Source organism: Lissotriton vulgaris, chromosome 9, assembly GCF_964263255.1.
Source record: "Lissotriton vulgaris chromosome 9, aLisVul1.2, whole genome shotgun sequence".
NCBI lineage: Eukaryota > Metazoa > Chordata > Amphibia > Caudata > Salamandridae > Lissotriton > Lissotriton vulgaris.
The window spans coordinates 769395639-769417887 of NC_141697.1; positions in this window are offsets into that span (position 1 = coordinate 769395639).

Here is a 22249-nt window from a genome sequence, read left to right on the forward strand (position 1 = left end):
TACATGCCTGCCTATGTGAAGTGCACTACACATATAAGTTCAAAGATCACAAATTCAAAATGTTAGCTAATTCAAATCAAAGTTCATAGAATTCGGCAAGCGTCCTCACCGATCACAAAGCACAGATTTTCAGTAAGCGTCCGAAGACTACCTTACCGAACACAATTCGTAGGACTTCAGTAAGCGTCCGAAGACTACCTTACCGAACACAAAGCTTACCAAATACTCAACTGTCCAGGTTCCAACTGCCAAGGTCTTGTAAGCCAAATCAGCCAAACGGCACTCTCTCAGTGATGCGGACACTTCGAAAACTCAGTCGGAGACCGGCGCCACCTGGAAGGTCAGATCGGAAGGAAAGGAAAAAACACCGTGGCAGCCAAGACTCGGGTCACTCGTGGCAGCGCGCGCCCATGGCGGATTTCCAAGCCTTCGTCACGACCTCTCCTTCGGGCATCCGAGTCGCCGATGAGTCCCTTCGTGGTCGCCAATTGAAGTATTTCGGGGTTCCCAAGGCCTACACGCTCCAGAGATTACCCACTTACACACAAGAACTGTTGGCACGGAAACTGTAAAATGCAAAGAACAAGTTTATTAAGACCCCATGGGGTGGTGGTACACTCAAACAGCACCCTTCGGTAATGCAAGAGGTATCACACCGAACACCGGTGTGACCCCGTTTATATACAATTTTGGGGCAATAAAAGATAGGCGGCATAAGTTAAGACACAGTTTTAGAGACATATATGGTCATGTTTTGGAACACTGCCAGCTCATTGGTGGGTTTCAAACCCGTTGGTCAGTTAGCGGCACATTCCTGAGGGTTTACGGGTCAGTAAGAACTGCGCATGTGTGGCTTGACCAGTACTAAAAATAGCCTGTTGCTGGGCAGATGAGAGTGGTCAGTGGAACGGACAAAGGACTAAAGGGCACGTCGGCCACGAGGCCGCTCATGGTCTAAGATGGCCGCTGCAACATTCAAAAAATGGCGTTTATCGTATATAGCCAAGTTAAGGAGGACAACGTGTAGGTTCAGCTAGTCGCTAATCCAAGCGGGCAAATTACGACACTACTTAAGCACTGCTGCTATAACAGCAAAAAGATCAGCTAAAAAAACTAAAATGGGCTGCCAACAGAGAATTACTGGAGGATGTTTGGGCAAAACTGCACATCTATATCATGCAGAAAGACTGCATATGATTCTGGGGAACAATAAACAGATTAGTTTACCCCATACAGAGGGCGTCACATCTAACATCTCAGAAAAAGATTGGTCAAGTTACGAACAAAAGTTACTTACCTGTAAACTGTGGATATCCAGTATTGGTGTCTTCCATAGATTCACATGCTTGAATAATTCCCCGTCGTCGAAGTGGGAGTCCCACGGTACATAAAATAGTAGTAATATATATACATAAAATATATCATATATATATACATATAAATAAATATATGAACCGCTCTTGATTAGGCAACACTGCGTAACACAGAGGCAGCGAAAGCGATTGAAAGCGTTTCCGAAAATGAAAGTAATATAAACAGTGAAATCCTTTGTAGAACGTAATAAACCGAACTCCCCACAAAACTGTAAAAGATTCACCTTTGAATCAACAAACGAAAGGAGACACAACAAAGGACAGTTTACACTTTCAATAAAACGGAAACTCGAATTCTAAACAGCGCAAAACCACATAAATAAAAAGACAGAAAGAATCACCATGGAGGAGAGAGAGGCAAGACGTAAAGCTGAAATGGCAGACATATTTACTGCAACAGAAAGGGGCCAAATAACATCAACAAACAGTAATAAAGATAAATTAAGACATTGGGAAAGACTATCAAAAAAAGAAATAAACAAATGGTGGGAGCTGCTGACTCTACAGAAATATGTAGAAGCAAAACGAATCCCAAGGGGACTAAGACTTACACTTATGCCGAGCCACCAAGACACCAGTGGGGAACTTCTACAAGAATGGGGTGAACATCTCCTGGACTCTTCTATGGGTCTCATGATCATACTAATCAAACACACAGACAAAGCTCTAAAAGAAATAAGAACAGAATTAAAAAATGTGGAAGAAGAGATAGACAAATTAATTTTAACAGAGGACCAGCAAAAACTAAAATCTGACATTTTGAAAAGCCTAAACAAACATGAGGAAAGAGTGAAACAACAAAAACAATTCAAGTTTCAAAGAGACAAGGCTGATTTTGAAGAAGGGAGAATTTTCACCTTCAGGAAACAATACGAAACAAAGAAACATAAAAAATAAAATGAAACAATGGTCCTAGAAACCCCCAGCTTTGATTCTTTGAGCAGCACAGATGTGAGCGAAATTGAAGAAAATCCAGCACAAACCACTGACATGAGAAAAAAGACAAACTTTTTTATGGAAATGCGATTGGCTCTGGAACAACAAAATTCAAACACACAATCAAAAAGAGGCAGAGGCAGAGGATGGAACCAAGGAGGAAGAGGAAGACTAGAAGAGGTCAGAGAGGTCAGGGAAGAGGCAAAGACGGATACTTGGTCAAAAGAAAGGCTGATACAACCTCACAAATAGAAACACAAGAGAAAGACACACAAGAACTGACCATCATAAACTTATCCTCCAGACCTATAACATCTGAGGAAAATGAACTACTCAAAAAAGGTCTCAATTTCTGCCCTACTGCACATCTTAATATAGCAGAAACCAGAGTGGATTTATATAAATACTGCGGAAACTGAAATTGGCCAAGATATATGCAGAAAAATCAAAATTTCGCCCAATTCTACCACCGGGTAACAAAATAGAACTCTTTCATGAGGCAGTAGTTGATGACTTAGATAAAATGAAATCAAATATAAGAAGAGACAATTGACCACCCGACAAAGAGACCTATTAAAAAACTTACAAGAAGACAAAATAATAGAAATGAAAAGAGCGGATAAAGGTGGTAATATCATTATTCTTGACAAAAAGGATTATATGGAAGAAGCTGATCTGCAGTTATTGGACACAACTTGTTATGAAATACTGCATCAAGATCCAACAAAAGATCTACAAGAGAAAATGATGGAACACTTAATGAATTGGAGACAAAAAGGATATCGATATTTGGATTAAAAACACCCAACAACACCTACATTCTACTGGCTCCCAAAAGTACACACAAATTTGAGAAAACCACCAGGGAGACCTATAGTTTCAGCTAACAACTCAATTCTGGAACCAATATCGAATTATATAGACCACTTCCTAGCCCCACTGGTAAAAAACCTCAAATCATATTTAAAGGACACCACTGACCTATTAAAAAAACTAAAAGGCATAGAATGGAATTCTTCATATAAATTAATAACAATGGATGTGGTATCCTTATATACCAACATAGAACACACTGTTGGAATTAAAGCTTGCAAATACTATCTTGGCAAACGCAATATCAAATATAAAGCTCATAACACCATGCTAAATGAGATGATATCCCTATGTCTACATAACAACACCTTCCTATTCAACAAGAAAATGTACAAGCAAACAAAAGGCTGTGCAATGGGGTTTTCCTTTTCACCAAATTATGTGAACCTCGCAATGGGGTGGTTTGAAGAACATCTTGCTTGGCACACCAGTAACTATGAATGGAGAGAAAAAGTCATTTTGTGGCTAAGATTTATAGATGACTTACTAATCATCTGGAACGGAACAGAAGAAGAATTTGGGAGATATTTCGAGAAATTGAATACTACCTCAACAAATTTGAAATTCACTTTTGATATAAGTACAGAAAAAGTGACCTTTTTGGACATCGAAATCTACACAAAGAACAATTCCCTACAAACCACTCTACACAGAAAGAGTACGGCTACTAATGCCACGCTACACGGTGAAAGTTACCACAATGAAAGTTTCAAGTGGAGTATCCCGTACAGGGAATTTCTAAGATTAAAACGAAACTGTTCAACTAATAAAGAATTTCTCAAAAATAGTTAACACTCCAGTAAACAATTCCTCAAACGAAAATACCCCCAAAAAGTTGTCAGTAAATGTTTTGATAAAGTTTTAACGCTGGATCGTAATACAACCATGCAGGAAAAGAACAAAGAAAATGGAAAGACTGAAGACAATAAAATCAGATTAATCACAACATACAGCGCAGAAAACACAAAAATAACAAATATTATCAAAAAACACTGGGGAATTCTAAAACTGGATCCTACTATGGCTGAACTGATAAGAGATCACCCTAATATAACTTTCCGAAGAGCCAGGAACATAGGTGACCAGCTGGTTCACAGTCATTTTAAGGCAACTCCAAAAACAACTTGGCATCAAAGAAAAGGATTCTGGGCATGCAAACAATGCAAAGTTTGCAAAATAGCAAAGCCAACTCAAGAAATTAAAACTTATTGTGGGAAAAAAAGGCAAATAAAACAAGATCTCACATGTAAAAGTTCACATGTAATCTACATGATTGAATGTCCGTGTCAAAAGAAATACATAGGCTGCACAATCTTTGAAGTAAAAAAAACATTATTGGAGCACGTGAGAGCCACAACCAATGAAGACCGGACAAACGCTGTAGCCAAGCACATGAAGAAATGTCAAAACAGCGACTGGGAAACTAAATACTGTGCATTGGAGCAAATACCTCCGTTAGAACGAGGAGGGGACAGAATAAAATTACTGCGACAGAAGGAATCAAAACATATCTTATCATTTCGAACATTGGACCCCATAGGTTTGAACCAAAATGAGGAACTTTATGTCCATCTATCAAAACGATCTCGAACAAATAAAATTGTATGACAAGAGGAAACAGAAAAAAGTAGCTCACCGGAGAGCATGAAAATAATAAGTGTAATAATGGAAACACAACACTCAACCTCACAAAAGTAGAAATGTGTAGTACAAACACTAAGGACAATTACTAACTAGAGAGCAGGAATTGTATATAGGAAAATTGACTTAAAATCATATGAAGTTCAAAGTCTGTGAATATGGAATAAGACTCACCAAAGAGTAAGAACTGGAATACCAACATCTGTATACATGATACAAGAAATATGCTTGTAAATACGTCATCGCTGTCACACTTTTTAAAAAAAATAGTTGTATTAAATAAATATAAGCACAATACACATAACACACGAGTACTTTAGGGGGGAAAAAAGGAAAAAAGAAAAAATGAAATTCTTTTATTAACACATTAACTACAAAACCCACAATGCACCATAATGATTAGAAGAAGTCATCTCGTGTAGAGATAAAAGACGCCCCTAACAGACTGGTTCCTTATCCCGTGAATAAGCCTTATGTAAAGGTGAAACGCGTTGGGACATTGGCGACTAAAATAAAGACGCTGTAATTACCAAGATAACGAGTGGGTGCATTCTTAAACCTCCCAAAATGCTTTTTGGGAAACTGTGGATGGAATAAATAAATATATATATATATATATATATATATTCCAAAAGGTCGTCATATCCTCTCTGCCTTCCGCGCAGAACAACGAAAAGAGCGAGACCACAAAGTAAGTGCAGTTTCTCAGTGCTTTTTATTCCGTGCCAGAGTTATAGCCTGCAATTCGCCGTGACGCGTTTCACCTCGAGAGAGGCTTGTTCACATAGCGTGTCATGGACACAAACGAGGGTTTATAAAGTGCTAATGCTTAATTTGCCACAGCTGTGCAGTTAACATTTTTTTGATTGCATCGACAGTGAAAACATACTATGTTCAGTCAACAGAAAATAAAGGGCATAGTGCCCAATGGGTTCCAGTGCGTGTACACATTTTAGTAGAGTATAAAAATTCTTTTTAAAACTAATGTAAATAAATAGTTCAATTTCATATATATACACATAGCTAAAATAACTATTAATCAATAGAAATTTCATCAAATACACTCCATATATGTACACAGTTCGGTCAATTTACATAACCTCAAGTTATATATAAATATATATAGACTTAGGAACCCAAATTTATCATTTGAAGTTAAAAAAACATACAGTTCCACATGCGAAAGAGAATTGTGCCCCAGTGGGCATACCCAAAGCAAACTGCACAGACCAATAAGGACAATAATGATATGCACTTCTAAATCAACCTCTTATGGTTACTGCAGAGCAAAAAGTGTTATAAAGTGAAAAGGTGCTAATACTGATTGTTAAAAACATGCTACAGTTAACAGCAGGTAGCAGAGTCAGATTAAAACCAAATCAAGAGCCAGTTAGGGGAAATCGCTCATACAAATAAATCCATGAAACATTCAGAATTAATGATCAGCCGATCTATTACAGTTAGAGACAAGTATAAAGATCCTCGCTATTATTTAAACCTCCGGGGCTTTTTGTGTTAAACTCAAGGATAAACCTGGTTTCCAAGAGGCGTAGTTTAGCGTTTCGGTTACCCCCTCTTTTTAGAGGCAAGACCGAGTCCACAAGAAAATACTGTAAACTACTGGGGTCACTATTGTGTATGGTTTCAAAGTGTCTAGCCACTGGATAAGCCTGGTACTTACCGGAGATTGCCCTTAGATGTTGCAGAATGCGCTTGTGGGCAGGTGGGCGTGTACTCCCCACATATTGTAGTCCACAAGGGCACTGCAGGACATAGACAACATATTCTGTCCTGCATGTGAGTCTTTTATTGATGATATAAGGTTTGTCTGAAAAAGGGCGTGGGACCTGAGTTTTGTTGACTCTGTGGCGACAAGCTTTACATGTAAGACATTTTTTGAAACCAGTGATGTTATCCATCCAGGTTTTTTCGGGTTCCAGAGTATTGCTGACTAGGGCACTAGCAAGGCTAGGGTATTTTCGAAAAGTTAAACTAGGTCTATCCGGTACTAGGTCACCTATTATAGGGTCACCCTTGACCAGATTCAAGTTCTTGTTCAGAATTTTTCTTATCTGGGAATGTTGGTTAATGTAGGTCACAATGGCTCTAGATTGAATTTGCTCATTGTTACCATACTCTGCATTGGGTTTAGTCTTAGCCACTAAGGCATCCTCCCTCGTGATTTTCTTAGTACGTCTAATTGCTCCCTCTATTAGAGTACTACTGTAACCTCTTTGCAGGAACCTGGTTTTGCTGGCTTGTTGTGCCAGGTCACATTCTAAGTCAGAACTGCAAATTCTCCGCAATCTCAGCATTTCCCCGTAGGGAATGCTGCGGATAAGGTGTTGGGGATGCTGACTGCTGGCGTGTAGGACTGTATTGCCAGCAGTTGTTTTTCTATGTAGCTTTGTTTGCAGAGTACCATCCCTGACATAGACCTCCACATCTAAGAAAGTAACCTTTTCTTTGTCAATGTGCGATGTAAATTGGAGGTTCAAATTGTTCATGTTCAACTGTTTCACAAAATCAGTAGCCTCCTCATGTGATCCCCTCCAGATCATAAATAGGTCATCAATATACCTTAGGAAGAGCATAACCTTGTTCTGCATAATTTCCTTATGGTCACCCATAAGGACCCGCTCCTCCCATAGCCCCATATGTAGACAGGCAAAGCTAGGGGAGAAGCAGGCCCCCATAGCCACCCCTCTCAATTGCTGGTATACTTGGTTATTAAAAGTGAAAAAGTTTTGTTCCAAACAAATCTTCAACATACCAACAATCATTTTGTTATGCTGTAAATATTCAATGGGGCGTTTATCAAGGTAATACTCAACCGCTTTTATACCATCGCAGTGTCGAATTGATGTATACAATGAAGTAACATCCATGGTAATGAGCAATAGTTAATCATCCCAGGTAATTGAAGCTAATTTGCACAGGAAGTCAGTCGTGTCTCTAACATAGGAACCCAAGCTTTTTACCCATTCCTGTAGGAAGTAGTCAATATAGCGGGAAATGCATTCCGTGGAGCTGTCTATGGCCGATATTATTGGCCTCCCAGGGGGCACAAGGGCATCCTTGTGCACCTTGGGTAGAAGGTAGAAACTTGGTATAACTGGGTAGTCCTTCTTCAAGTATTTATATTCGTCAAATGAAATTAAACCACTGCTTCGCCATGCCATTAGCTTTGAGTTCTGGTCATTCCAGGCTGCTCTAATAGTGGACAAGTTGCTTTTTTTGTAGCAGTCCACGTCGCCCAGTTGTAGCTCGGCCTCCCTGATATATTCCTCGCGTTTCCAAAGGACAATATTGCCTCCTTTGTCGGCTGGCTTAACTATGACTTTGTCATTGTTTTTCAATTTTTTGACCAAACTGTAATAGCACTGATTCTGTCTGTTGATGACTTTCTCCTTCTTATTTGAGGTAGCATATAATTTTTTCAAGTCACCAATTACGAGTTCGTGGTATACATCCAAGTTATCATGGGTCGATATTGGAAGGAAGGTGGACTTTGTTTTGAATGGAGTGGTTGCAACTCCACTTCCAATTGCTTCATCAGTGACTGCTGGCGTGTCAGTGCTTTCACATTGTAGTTCCCATATTTCTTGCATTTCCCTTCCCTCACTGGCAGTCAGAAGTGAGGGGCTGGTTGGCGCTGTGTTTTTAGATTTTTTATATGGGTGTTGTCGATGGAATTTATTAAGTTTCAACTTTCTGACATATCGGAAGACATCCATCCGAGTATCGGCATAATTGAAGTCCCTTGGGGGACAGTATGATAACCCCAGAGACAGGATGGAAGTTTCTCTTGCAGTTAAAACTATGTCAGTAAGATTGATCACTGAGGGGGCGCAGATGTCTGTCCTCTTTTCTTGTTCCATCTCCCTCTGTTTGCTTTCTTTTCTCCTCTTGTTTTTGTTGCATTTCCTGCGTTCAGCCCGTTTCCTGTTTGCCCTTTGTTTCCTGCTTGGGCCTTTGGCTGTGAGCTTGAGCGCAGAGTATCCCTCCGATTCTCGCACAGGCATCTCACCTCCTGTGCCGGGGTGAGTTTTGTAAACCCCAACCCCTGCCCCTGTTTCATAGAGGTACCTTCCTCTGCCTCGCTCTCTGCAGCTGAACTCAGGTCTGTAGAGGAGACAGATACGGACGTAGTTTCTCTCACCTTACGTCCTGTATTGCCAATCCTGGCTTTGATTCCATCGAACTTGCGTGCAAATGTGAAAATATGTCCATTCAAATAATCAAGCCTGTCTCTTTCAAATTTAAAAGCTTTACGTTTCTTAATAATGTCCTCCTCCTTCGCCAATCGACTCTCCATATCCTCCCTCATTTTCCTAACTTCTTCATCAATTTCAACTTTAGACAGCTCCGCCTCAAGTTGTTCAATCTCAGTTTGCAGTTTTAGTCTATCGCTTTCCGCGTATTTTACAAGGATCCTCATTAACCTTGCTGACGATTCCAAGTTGGCTGTAGCCCACTCCTCAAGCATGTGCGGGTCCGGGTTATCATAACTCGAGGCCAATGTAATTCGCAGCCCCCTAGGAACCCGCCCGACCTCCAGATATCTTGTGAGGGATTTGTTCTCCCACCAATTGGCCTGCTCCTTCTTAGAGAGCTTCTCCAGTTTACGGAAAGTGTCTCTGACTGTCGGGTTCGTGTTAACCCTATCCGCCGCTTGCTGAACAGGTGTTGTTGAGTCTCCCCCTGCCGGACTCTCGAATACTGACTCCGCATATATATATATATATATATATTCACTGAAAAAACCATAGGTTATACACTATATATAGTTAGGAATTAGCCTTTAAAAAACCAATGAAATTCACTAAAAAAAACATAGGTTTTAGGCCTTATATAGTTAGGAATTAACATATAAAAAACCATTGAAATTCCTCCTATATAGTTAGCTGGACATTTTATTAATATAAAACCAATGAAATTCGACATATAGTTAGGTGCACTAACTATATATTTCGCGCATCCGCAATCCAATGCTGATGATGTCACATATTACATCATTCATGACATGGTCAGTGACATCACTGATGACATCACTGATGACAGCTCTTTTAACATCAATAATTACACCACTGATGATATACTTCATGTGATAATACAATGCACCTCCTTACACTCTAATACACCTAGTGTAAAATACAGAGTATCATTTTTGAAACTATTGACACACCAATACCATTTACTACATACCCACTCACTGATTCCTACGTCTACATGCACATTCATTCATTCATCCATAAGGTCATTCGTACATACTGTCACTCATCATTGCAACACTATCATATGCCCTCATACACCTATGCAGACACTCACACACTGCCACTCATCCATGGAGTTACTCACACACCTACTCAGTCCTGTAAAGAATCAATCACACTTTGATTTCTTCATCTATACAGTTAAACACAGAACAGCTTACATTTTCACAGATATACAAACACATACTTACTCACTTATACAATCAAATCCTTCATCCATACTCTTATACATCCTCTCATTCTTCAATATGTAAAACATATTTAAACTTTATAAAAACACACAGACACTGGATGATGTCATCAGTGATGTCATCAGTGATGTCACTGACCATGTCATGAATGATGTAATATGTGACATCATCAGCAGTGGATTGCGGATGCGCGAAATATATAGTTAGTGCACCTAACTATATGTCGAATTTCATTGGTTTTATATCAATAAAATGTCCAGCTAACTCAATGGTTTTTTATATGTTAATTCCTAACTATATAAGGCCTAAAACCTATGTTTTTTTTAGTGAATTTCATTGGTTTTTTAAAGGCTAATTCCTAACTATATATAGTGTATAACCTATGGTTTTTTCAGTGAATTTCATTGGTTTTTTAAAAGCTAATATCTATAGCTGTAAAATATATTCTTTATTACGTGACGTATCACGTAGCCACGTGAGACGCCTCATGACGCGTCGCATAACCGTGACGTATCGGCTCTGCAGCGCAAACAAAACCCGTAACAGAAGCGCGCCGGAGCACGCTTACAGATATATATATTTTGTCCCTAAATTCCTATGTTTATAAGAAAAGTAGAAAAGTACTGTCTTTAACCAAATCCGTAACTCACCAAAACTGGCCACTATAGATGCTAGAGCGTATAATGTGCCACATTTGACAAATAACATTAATGGGAAAATATGTATTGGTTAAGTGGTGCGTCTGAAAAGTGTTTTCTGCATCTTTAATCCCTCTCTCTTCTTACTCTCTACTGCTCTTTCCATTTTCTGCGTCCCTTCGCCCTCTCCTTCCTGTCTTGCCCCCCTCTCTTTCCTGCCTGTCCCTCCTCTCTCCTGTCTTGCCCCCTGCGCTCTCTCCTGCCTGTCCCCCTCTCTCCTGTCTTTTCCTGTTGTGTCCCCTGCGCTCTTTCCTGCCTGTCCCACTCTCTCCTGTCTTTTCCTGTTTTGTCCCCTGCGCCCTATCCTGCCTGTCCAACCTCCATTTCCCTGTCTTGCCCGCTCTCTCTCTCCTGCCTGCCCCCCTCTCCCCTGTCTTTCCCTGTCTTGCCCCTCTCCTGTTTGCCCCGCTATCCCTCTCTCTTCTTACTCTCTACTGCTCTTTCCATTTTCTGCGTCCCTTCGCCCTCTCCTTCCTGTTTTGCCCCCCTCTCTTTCCTGCCTGTCCCTCCCCTCTCCTGTCTTGCCCCCTGCGCTCTCTCCTGCCTGTCCCCCTCTCTCCTGTCTTTTCCTGTTGTGTCCCCTGCGCTCTCTCCTGCCTGTCCCACTCTCTCCTGTCTTTTCCTGTTTTGTCCCCTGCGCCCTCACCTGCCTGTCCAACCTCCATTTCCCTGTCTTGTCCGCTCTCTCTCTCCTGCCTGCCCCCCTCTCCCCTGTCTTTCCCTGTCTTGCCCCTCTCCTGTTTGCCCCGCTTTCTCTTGTCGTTCCCTGTTCTGTCCCCTTCTCCCTGTCTTGTCCCGCACTCTCCGGTCTCACCCTGTCTTCCCGGTCCCTTCTCCCTCCTTGCCTCTGCCTCCTCTCTCCCCCCAGGCTCGCGGGTCCCTCCTGCCCTCGGAGGATGCCTCCAGCCTCCCTCTGCAATGGATGTTAGGAGGTTTGAGGCTAATGGGAGGGGATGCCCATCAGACACAGTGTGGGTGAAAAGCCTGTACTCTTTCTACCAGCCTCTACCTCCAAGTCGGTCTGAACCTAAAAGGCTGGCAGACTCGTGGAAGAAATGACAGAACCGGCAGTCTTGTGATGTGCGCTATGTGAGTGTTATTCATTATTAATATAACCATAATGCCTTAGCCCCCTAAGATTCCTTCCTCGGTGTGTGGACTGATAGGGCACCCTTGATTTCTAACTGATGAACTCTTCCCATAGGGTTGGCCTGAAAGTCTTTTCAAACGTGCAGAGTTTGCGCACCTTCCTACAAGTAAACTGTGCATGCGCCTCAGCGCCCCCTTAAAGGGTAGTAAGCGCTTTATAAATGTTACAATACAATACACACACAGGCGCACACTAAAGATAAGGAAATATTTAAATGAGAGCACAGCACACCTTCAATCTCAGAAATCTCCTGAGCCCCACAATACTGCTCTTTGACGAGCGTTGTAAGTAAGGCCTAGCCGCCTTAATAATTTATTTTTGATTTTGGGGACACGACACAATGTGAAATCGGCCGGGCCTCCAGTGTTGTGCGGCCGCCTCAAAAATGGTGCCGCCTGGGGCTGACCGCCCCCCCCCCCCCCCCTAGCTACGCCCATGGGCAAAACCCAACATGCATTTAGAGGTAACTCCGCAGCATCAGCGTGGGGGCAGGTTTAGGTCCCTTGACAGATGAAATATGGGCCCATTGCTGTCCACAAACAGTCAGTGGCGTCTAATCCACTACGGCCACACTCACTGAGGTCCGTTTTTTTTTGCTGTGTTCTATATAGCGCAAACTTGACCCGAATCGGGTATCAGAGCGCTTTACAGAGCACCAGTTACTTTACATGAGGACACAACACTCACCTTTAAGGTTGCCGGGGACGGCCGCCGGTGCAATCTGCAGACTGCAGACTTCACAGGAGAGGAAGGGGTGGGGCTGGGAGGAGCAGCTCAGGCTGAGGGGCTGCTACGAGTCGAGGGCCTCTCTCCCTCGCACAGTCCGTCCGTAGTCGCAGCAGGCTCCGGTCAGCTCGAAAGGAATTTGAAAAGGAGGAAGTGGGGGGGGGGGTCCCCAAAGATAAAGGGCAAAGGTATGGGGTGGGGCAGTACCCTACCTGACGCGCCCACCACAGCACAACTGACTAAATAATCTGACCCTTAATTGGGTCACAGGAACCCCAGGGCAGGTCAGCACACTTTTGGGGGCAGGTCGGGAAGTCGCTGCTGGTATTAGCAGACCCTCATTGGAAGCAGCTTCCCGCCCTGCTTCCCGCCTGCAAAGATATACGGCCCTGGCCTGCAGGTGTTACTTGTGGGCAGGACGGAGCCGCAGGGCACAGAGAAAAGGGGTGTGATGACTGAGGAGGCAACCTTCAGCTGCAGCGTGGGCGGCGCCGCACAAAGCTTTGAATCCGCCGCACACTCGCAGGATTCTAGCCCAATTTTCGCAGCCCGCCCAACACGATTTTTTCTCGCACAATCGGGCAAAATATCGCCCAATTGTGCGAGAAAAAGCCCAATCTGGCAACCCTGGCAGGCACAGGCTTCCCCCAGGCAGGTACAAGCGGAAACCACGTCCTCCCGGCCCCGCCCACAACCAGGCGGCGGTGGCCATCTTGAGGCGGCTCGGGCCGCGGCGGTGATCTCGGGGGTAAAACGAGGGGTGAGCACCCTCGAAATTTAAATAAAACAAATAAAAATAAAAGAGAGAAAACCCCCAAGCCCCCCCCAAAAAAAAATCGCGAAAAATCGCGGGGTGCGCGCACCCGTGCGCGCTTATAGATATATAATCTTTTCTCTTCTAATTTTCTCAGGAACCACTGGAGGGATTTACACTATTTTACCAAAAGCGTGATCTGCATACCAGACACTACCATTTTGACAAGTTTGGTGTAATTCCCTTCAGCGGTTCAAGCTGTAGCTGAGTCTAAAGGTCCTATGGAAATTAACATGGGGAAAACACGTTTTGGGACCCCCCTTTTTTCTCAGCCCCCACTTGACGAATCCCCCCCAAATTTTCAGGGAAGGAGCGGAGCGAGCCATCTTCTTTGAGAAATTTGCGAAGATTCATCAACCAGGGCCAAAGTTATTCCCAATAGAATGTTGGGGATTTCCTATGGAAAACAATCCTAACTATATATACCTACTGGCTATCGCCAGTAGGTAATATATATATATATATATATATATATATATATATATATATATATATATATATATATATATATATATATATATATATATATATATATATATATATATATATATATATATATAATATAGAATAATTAAAAACATAAAACACTTAAAGGTACCTTAGAACAACATTGGCCCATAGAAAGCATAGAGGGAGAGTTATCTTTGGTAACATATCCATGTCATTATAATAGTCTACATTCCAGCCAATCAGGCTGTAGCTCCTCTAGAACCTTCTCCTCAGAAGCTCAAGCCCTCAGATTTTCGTAGCACAAGAGTGACCAAGAGTGCATGAGGAGAAGAGAGCCTCTGAGGGGAGGAAGGGTGGGTCGCTTGTGAATCTATGAAAGACACCAATACTGGAGAACCACAGTTTACAGGTAAGTAACTTTTGTTATTCTCCAGTATTAGGGTGTCTTTCATAGATTCACATGCTTGAATAAGAATAGAAAGCAGTAAGCCAAAAGAAATAAAGTCATAAAAGGCAAGAAAGAATAAATGCAATTAAATAAATGCACATATTAACATTGCAGATAGCACAAGACAACCTTTTATGACAGGAGGCGGGAAGCAATAGAGGCTCACCTTTATCTGAAGAGATTTGGTAGCACCGCTTGACCCACAGCAATGTCTGCAGCGTTAGCCGTCTCCAGACAGTAGTGCCTCGTGAACGTGTGCCTGCTGGACCACGTTGCCGCCCTACAGATCTGATGTAGAGGCACTCCAGCAAACAGGGCGGTGGAGGATGCAACTGCTCCCGTCGAGTGTGCTCGCACAGGAGCAGAAAGAGGCTTGCCAGCTCGTTGAAGGCAGAAGAAATCCACCGAGTGATGGTCTGTTTAGTGACCGGATGTTCCTTGCACATCCGCCCATAGGCCACAAAGAGTTGGTCGGACCTTCGAAAGACAGCAGTGCGTTGGATGTAGAATTTGAGGCATCGTTTCAGGTCAAGGGAATGAAGAGTAGGCTCAGCGGGAGACTGAGGGTCAGGGAAAAAGGTCTTGAGAATGACAGATTTGTTTAGATGAAAGTCAGACGGAACCTTTGGAATAAATTTAGGGTTTGTACGAAGTACAAAAGCGTCCTTTGAGAATTGAAGAAAATGTGGCTGAATGCTGAAAGCTTGGATGTCGCTCACCCGCCTGGAGGATGTAAGTGCGAGGAGGAGGGAAACTTTCCAAGTAAGGAATTTCAAATCCGCTGAGTGGATTGGTTCGAGCGGAGGCTTGAGAAGCTGGGCTAAGACAAGATTCAGACGCCAAGCAGGAGGTGGACGCCGGATAGGTGGGAACATCCAGAACAGGCCTTTAAAGAACTGGCGAATTATCCGCGAGGAGTACAGAGATGTGGAACCATCATGGCGAAAGCGGGAAAGCGGGGCCAGGAACACTTTGAGAGTGGAATGTGACAGTACCAATTTTGCCAAAAGGAGGAAGAAAGGCAGGATTTGCTCAGGGGTGGAGAGCAGAGGATCAATGTTTTTTGAGTGGCATCAAACACAAAACCGTTTCCATTTCAGTTTATAGGTTTTAATTGTCGAAGGAGCATGTGCATGAGCAGGAACCTCTCTCCAGTCAGGAGCAATATTTAGATGTGCAAACTAATGGTGCTCAGGTTCCAAGCATGAAGCTGGAGAGATGGTGGGTCTGGATGGTAGACCAGTCCGTGGTTCATGGTGAGAAGGTGAGGCAGGGGGCGAAGAGGAATTGGATTGTACTAGGAAAGCAGAAGAAGATCTGTGACCCATGGTCGACCCGGCCACCTGGGCGCAATCAACAGGATACAACATGGTTGTGCTCTCATTCTGTGTAGGAGACTAATAACTAGAGGGATCGGCAGAAAAGCGTATGCGAATTCTCTCGACCAGTTGATCGAAAATGCATTCCCACTCGATCCTTTGTGGGGGATGCCAACCTGCGTAATGTGCGGTACAAAAGGGGGTATTGCGATTGAGTGGTGTCACAAACAGATCGAGATCTGGATGGCCCCACATGCGAAAGACATAGTCCAGAGTTGGCTGATGGAGTTCCCACTCGTAGTTGACTGTGGCAGATCTGCTCAGAGAGTCCGCGAGGGCGTTGGAGATGCCCGGCACGTGGACTGCAGTCAAATGGACTCGATGCTGTATCGCCCATTGCCAGATTTGCTGTGCCTATCTGGAGAGCAGAAGAGATTTCGTACCCCCTTGTGTGTTGAGGTAGTGCATACTTGTGGTGTTGTCCGTACGCACCAAAAGAAACTCCCCTTCCACCAGCAGACGGAAGGACTTCAGGGCGAGAAAGATGGCCAAAAGCTCCAGACAATTGATGTGCCAACTGCGTTGGTCCGCAGTCCATTTGCCTTTAACGGACAAACCTTCGAGGTGTGCGCCCTAGCCCTCCAAGGACGTGTCCGTCATAAGGGTCAACGTGGGGGCAGTTTCCTGAAACATGCGCCCTGCTGCGATGTTGGGAGGGTGAGCCCACCATTTCAACGCTCCCTGAAGGGGAGGAGTCAGCGAGACTCTGTCGTTGAACTTGCCTGAGACTTGCCGCCATTGTTTGTCCAATTCTTCTTGGATTACTCTCATGTGCAACCTGCAGTTGGGGATCAATGGTATGCAGGACGACGTCATGCCCAGAAAGGATTTCAATATGCGGACAGAAACAGACTTTTTTGAGCGCAGAAGAGCCACTAGTTTGGGAATGCGAGCTTGACACTACTGGGAAACAAACACCTTTGCCAGGTTCGTGTCTATGAAAGCTCCCAGAAAAACTCTCTGTTGAGCTGGAAGGACATGTGACTTCTCGTAATTGATGGGAAGACCCAAAGTCTTGAAGACGGAGAGGCAAGTTTGAGTGTGCTGATGAGCAGCGAGAAATGATGGGGCCTTTATCAGGCAATCGTCTAAATAGGGGTACAGTTGTATGCCCTGTAGGCGAAGATAAGCCGCTACCGGAGCCATGATCTTTGTGAAGACCCTCGGTGCGGAACAGAGGCCGAGAGGCAGAACCTTGGAATTGTTTCTTCCCTACTCTGAAACGCAGATACTTTCTGTGTCTGTAATGGATTGGCACATGAAAGTAGGCATCTTGGAGGTCGATTGTGGAGAAGAACTCCTCAGGGTTTAGGAACTGTAAGATTTCCAGCAAAGTCAGCATTCAAAATGTCTGAGACTTGATGTACTTGTTGAGGGCTCGGCGGTCATATATCGGGCGCCACTCCCCCAATTTTTGACGAGAAAAAATCGGGAGTAAAAATCCGTCCCTTGCTGTGATTGAGGAACCACTTCGACTGCGCCTTTTTGAATCATGACTGCAACTTGTGGAAACAGTTCCTTTAAGTGTGCTGGAGGGGGACCAGATGGTGGACCGTTGGGTGGAAATTTGAGAAATTCTAGGGCGTGGCCTCTTGAAATGACATCCAAAACCCAATGATCGGAAGTTATTTGTGACCAATTCAAACATTTTCTGGAGATTCGACCTCCAATTTGTGCAGTAGGAAAAGACTTGGTGTTGAGAAAGTCAATTCTTGTTGGAGGAGTTACCTCCCGGTAAGTGGTTTTTCTCCTGTATGGTCTGGATTTGGTCTGTCGAGACTGAGATTGGTTGGAATAACGCTACCTATTGTCCCCGTAGGAGCTGTATTGGGAGGAGACACGAAACTTGGAGGATGTGCCCCTACCACGTGCTCCACGAAATGGCCGGTTCCGGTATTGAAGAGAACCTAGGGCGCGAGCAGTGTCCGTATCTTTTTTAATGGATTCCAAGGCGTCGTCCACATGCTTGCTGAAGAGGGACTCTCCATCGAACGGCAAGTCAAGTATTTTAGCTTGCATTTCAGGCCGAAAAGACGTAGACTTAAGCCAGCCTTGCCTCCGTGAGACTGCAGCGCCTGCTAATTGCCTGAAGCCAGTCGAGGAAATATCAACAGCACAGTCGATAATTTCAGATGAAATTCTTTCACCCTCCTGCACGATCTTTTGTGCTTCAGGTCTTGAGGATTCAGGAATGAGATTGACTAAAGCAGCAATTTCCAACCACATCTGTCGGTTGTAACGGCCGAGGATGGCTAAAGAATTTGCAGCCCGTACAGTTGTTGCAGCCATCGTGGAGCATTTTTTGCCGATGGTGTCTAGACGGCGGCCCACCTGGTCCGGTGGCAATGTCAAAGAAGAAGCCGGATCGCTGTGACCTCTTTTGGGCAGCCTGCATAATGACAGAGTCAAGCTTCGGCTGAGAAACTAAGCAAGCAGGCGAATCCTCAGGCACCGTATACTTCTTGTCAATGAGTTTGAGTACGGCCGGAACAGAATTAGGCCGTTCCATTAGTTTAAGTCCTTCTTTCCAAATGAAATCAATGAGTGGAATGGTGTGCACCTGCTTGAATGGCTGATCCTTAAAATCATATAGAAAACAGTCTTCTTGCCTGACGACCATAGGCAATTGGAATCGCTTGGCTGCCCTCGATATCAAAAGATGGAAACCTCCAATGTCCACTGGAGGGGATGCCAGAGGAGAAGCAGGTGGAGGAGACGGAGTTTGAGCCCGGTAATTGTCCCAGTCTGCCAGGGCAGCGTCATCATCCGGGTCTGTATCTGTATGATTGTCAGTATCCACAGGATCAGGATATTGTGGAACAGGTGAATGGGCTGGTGCAGCATGAACAGTACGCCTGAGTTGAAGGAGGCGGTGGAGAGGCCTGCGAAAAAGGTGGAAAATGACAATTGTAATCGTCTAGCATGTGTTGCAGATTGAAGATTAAAGACAGTGGTAACTGCGCCATAGGAACATCCTGGTCAACATCATGTTCTGGAACAGAGATGTGCGACTCTCGCTCATCATCGTCATCATAGTCTTGATACTTAATATGGAGCTCCGAGGGGCTACTGGCTGCCCGAAAGTTATCATCTGCATAAGAGCCATCCGAATCACCTTCTTTTTCAGACGCAAACAGTTGAGCCGGCGGACCTGAACGATGTTGCAAAGGGCTCAAAACCAAAGGAGCTGGATGTTTAACAGTTGTAGCAGTCACAACTGTGAATCTGGTTGCAGTTGCCAGTGAAAATTGTGTTGTTGACGGTCCCGTCGACGAGGTCGTTGACGACGTCGTCATCGAGGGCTTCGCAGAAGACGTTCCTGGCATCGACGAGGAATGCTTAGTTGTCGACGACAAAGCTTTTGTTTGCATCGACGAGGACACTGGCGTTGACGTTGGTGGTGCTGCCGTCGAGGAAAGGCAATATAGTTTGAAGGAACACTCCTAGAAGAGCTCCAGTCCTGTGCCAAAGAGAAAACAATCATTCCTCTCAATCCGACAGGCTTTGCAAAGCCAGTCGGAACAACAACAAACTTCATGGCCATAGCACTGCTGATTGACAAGGCGGAAGCAGCAAAAATGCTGCTACACTTCTGCTTTATCTTTATCGACTATAAAGCCGCTTTTGACCACGTGAACTCTAACAGACTCTGGGTCAAACTGGCGCAATAGGCAATCCCACAGACTCTGCTAAACCTGATAATCAATCTTCACACAGACATATGGCTCCAGATAAAGCTAGGCAACAGCTCTTCTCTGTCAAGATGCATACCAACCAACAAGGGACTAAACAGAGGTGTGTCCTGGCACCGACCCTATTTAACCTCTTTTTAGCAGACCTGGTACCAGCACTGAATGACTGCAACTCGCACGCCCTGAGATTAGGAGGACTAGCACTGCCAAACCTCCTATATGCGGTCAACATAGTCCTGATCAGCCACACGCAGGTGGATCTTCAGGACCTCCTCACCATTACACAGGTATTCTCCAAAGCTAATGGCCTAACCATCAACCTAGAGAAAGCAAGGACAATGGCGATCAGGAAAAACCTAAAGAAACCACCCGTCTGGCACTGGGGCAATACACGCATTGAACCCGCAACGGAACATAAATACCTAGGATGGATTATAGACAAGGGAGGGCACTGTGTTGCCCAGAATCACTCAATCAGAAAGAAGGGCCTTGCCCTGGCAGTCTCGCTGGGGAAACTCAGCTCAAAACGGAGTGGTCCATTGTTACTCCCCTACGCTAAAATCACACAAGCCAAGCTTTTACCAACAATAGCCTATGACATTGAACTACAGAGGGGCAAGCATTCAAAAATTCTGGACAGCACTATTACAACAGCATACAGAGTTATCTTTGGATTGCACAAATACACCTCACTAGCACAGATTTGGTTGGAGTTTGGATTACAAAAACAGACCCTGGCTAGACAAAGAGCGTATATCATTACCTGGAACAAAGTACGGAAAGCTACATCAGAAACTCTCAATCATTACTTATGGTTAGAATTACAACAGAGACTCTCATAACCTGCTTCATCCTATCTCAAAAGATCCCCGAGTAACACAGGGCATTCATAGCTCTGGAAACACCCACCAACAATATGTAATTCACAAAACTTGTGTGGAAAAGTCTAAAACTTTTGTACTTGGCCGAAGACAAAGCAGTAATATCAAAGAGTGCCCCTGGTTGGATGACCCTGAACACTTACACTGCCTTAGCCCCTCAAAAAGACTGCCAACTTAGAATACGCCAAAACCATCAAAACCCAATTCTTGAAATATTGACTGGGTGTGCTACCTTGCACACAGTACCTCCCACACTGGCTTAAGGATCAAGCGGGTTCCGCCTGCCGCTCATGCGGCACAGCACTGGAGGACCTGCTGCACCTATTATGGACATGTTCTGAAGGAACGGAAAACAACTACTGAAACCTCACTCCAATCAACGCGGGATTAGGTCATGAGGCAGGCTGTGCGGGCCTGCTTCACACTGGAGGACTCACAGTTGAACTGCTGTTTGGTAATCCTTTTGAGGCTGGTGGCCCAAAAAAAAAATCCCAGCTCACTGATGGAGGGACCTTCAGCCAAAACAACCAGCAACCCTAACACTTTTTCATTAAACCCACATCACACCTTACCCCACGCAGAGGTCATACAGCAAAACATCACTAAACAAATCTGCGGGGGAAATGGGTCTCCACCGACGGCCACTTCAATAAAGATACAAAAAATAAAACTTAAAAACCCAACCCGCAATGGAAATAGACAACAAATTTATTTTAAAAATGTTTTATCATCTTTTACAAATTGTAATGCTGTGTCTTGATGCAATGGTTTTAAGTAACTATGCTAATACAAATAAACTTGTATTATATAAACATTGCTGGTTTTGATATACCTGACATTTCTTAAGTGAAGTATACAATTATTTAGTCTGCATTACCCATGTTGCAAGACAGTTGCATACTACTCGATTAATTAATTCTTCTGCTCCATCTTGTGTGCCGCACAGACTTTTATCCTCCGACAACCTTAGCCCTTTCTTCGGTTACCGGATGAAGCAGTCATGGAACTGCCCAAATGAAAGGAATATTATCTTCGATTGAACAAAATGACATTGCGTCTAAAATAAGGAAAAAAATCTCCTACACTTTTCAGGCTCAGAAAGATTGAAAGTATACAACCAAACTCAAAAATCATAGATCAGAAGCAGAGACTGATGGGTTTTGAAATGCTCCTGGATGACTTAGACACATACTGCAACCCAACGGTATGCATAGCCATGGGTCAGTTTAAATGCTTTCAAAGGGAACTAGGGAGAACATTTACAAGCCCCTATCTCCACTGGAGGGTCACTTTTTTCCACTCCAGTGGCATAGCGCCATTTTTAATATTTACAAGGTGGCGCCCCTTTCCGCCGCAGTCCCCTGAGGCAAAGGGGCATACAATGGGTGTTGCGAACCCAACACCCATTGCTTTTTCACACTGCCACAGGTGTAAATCTGTTTCAGCACCAAAGACTAATGCCATGCAAGAGCAGGCGTTAGAATGGATCACAAGGAGAAATTCTTTTATTTCTCTTCGTATTCTGCAGCACACATAGAAAGAGTAAAAATCCATTAATGATTATTTATGTGCATGAAGGTGTCCCTTCCTGCACATGAATAATCATTAAATAATGACAATTTGCTATTTTATCTGAAAGCAGCACTATGCCTGCTTTGGCACTAAGCAGCTAATTTTAGAGCCAGTGCTACAGAAAACCCAGGGTGCGCCATATGTAGTAA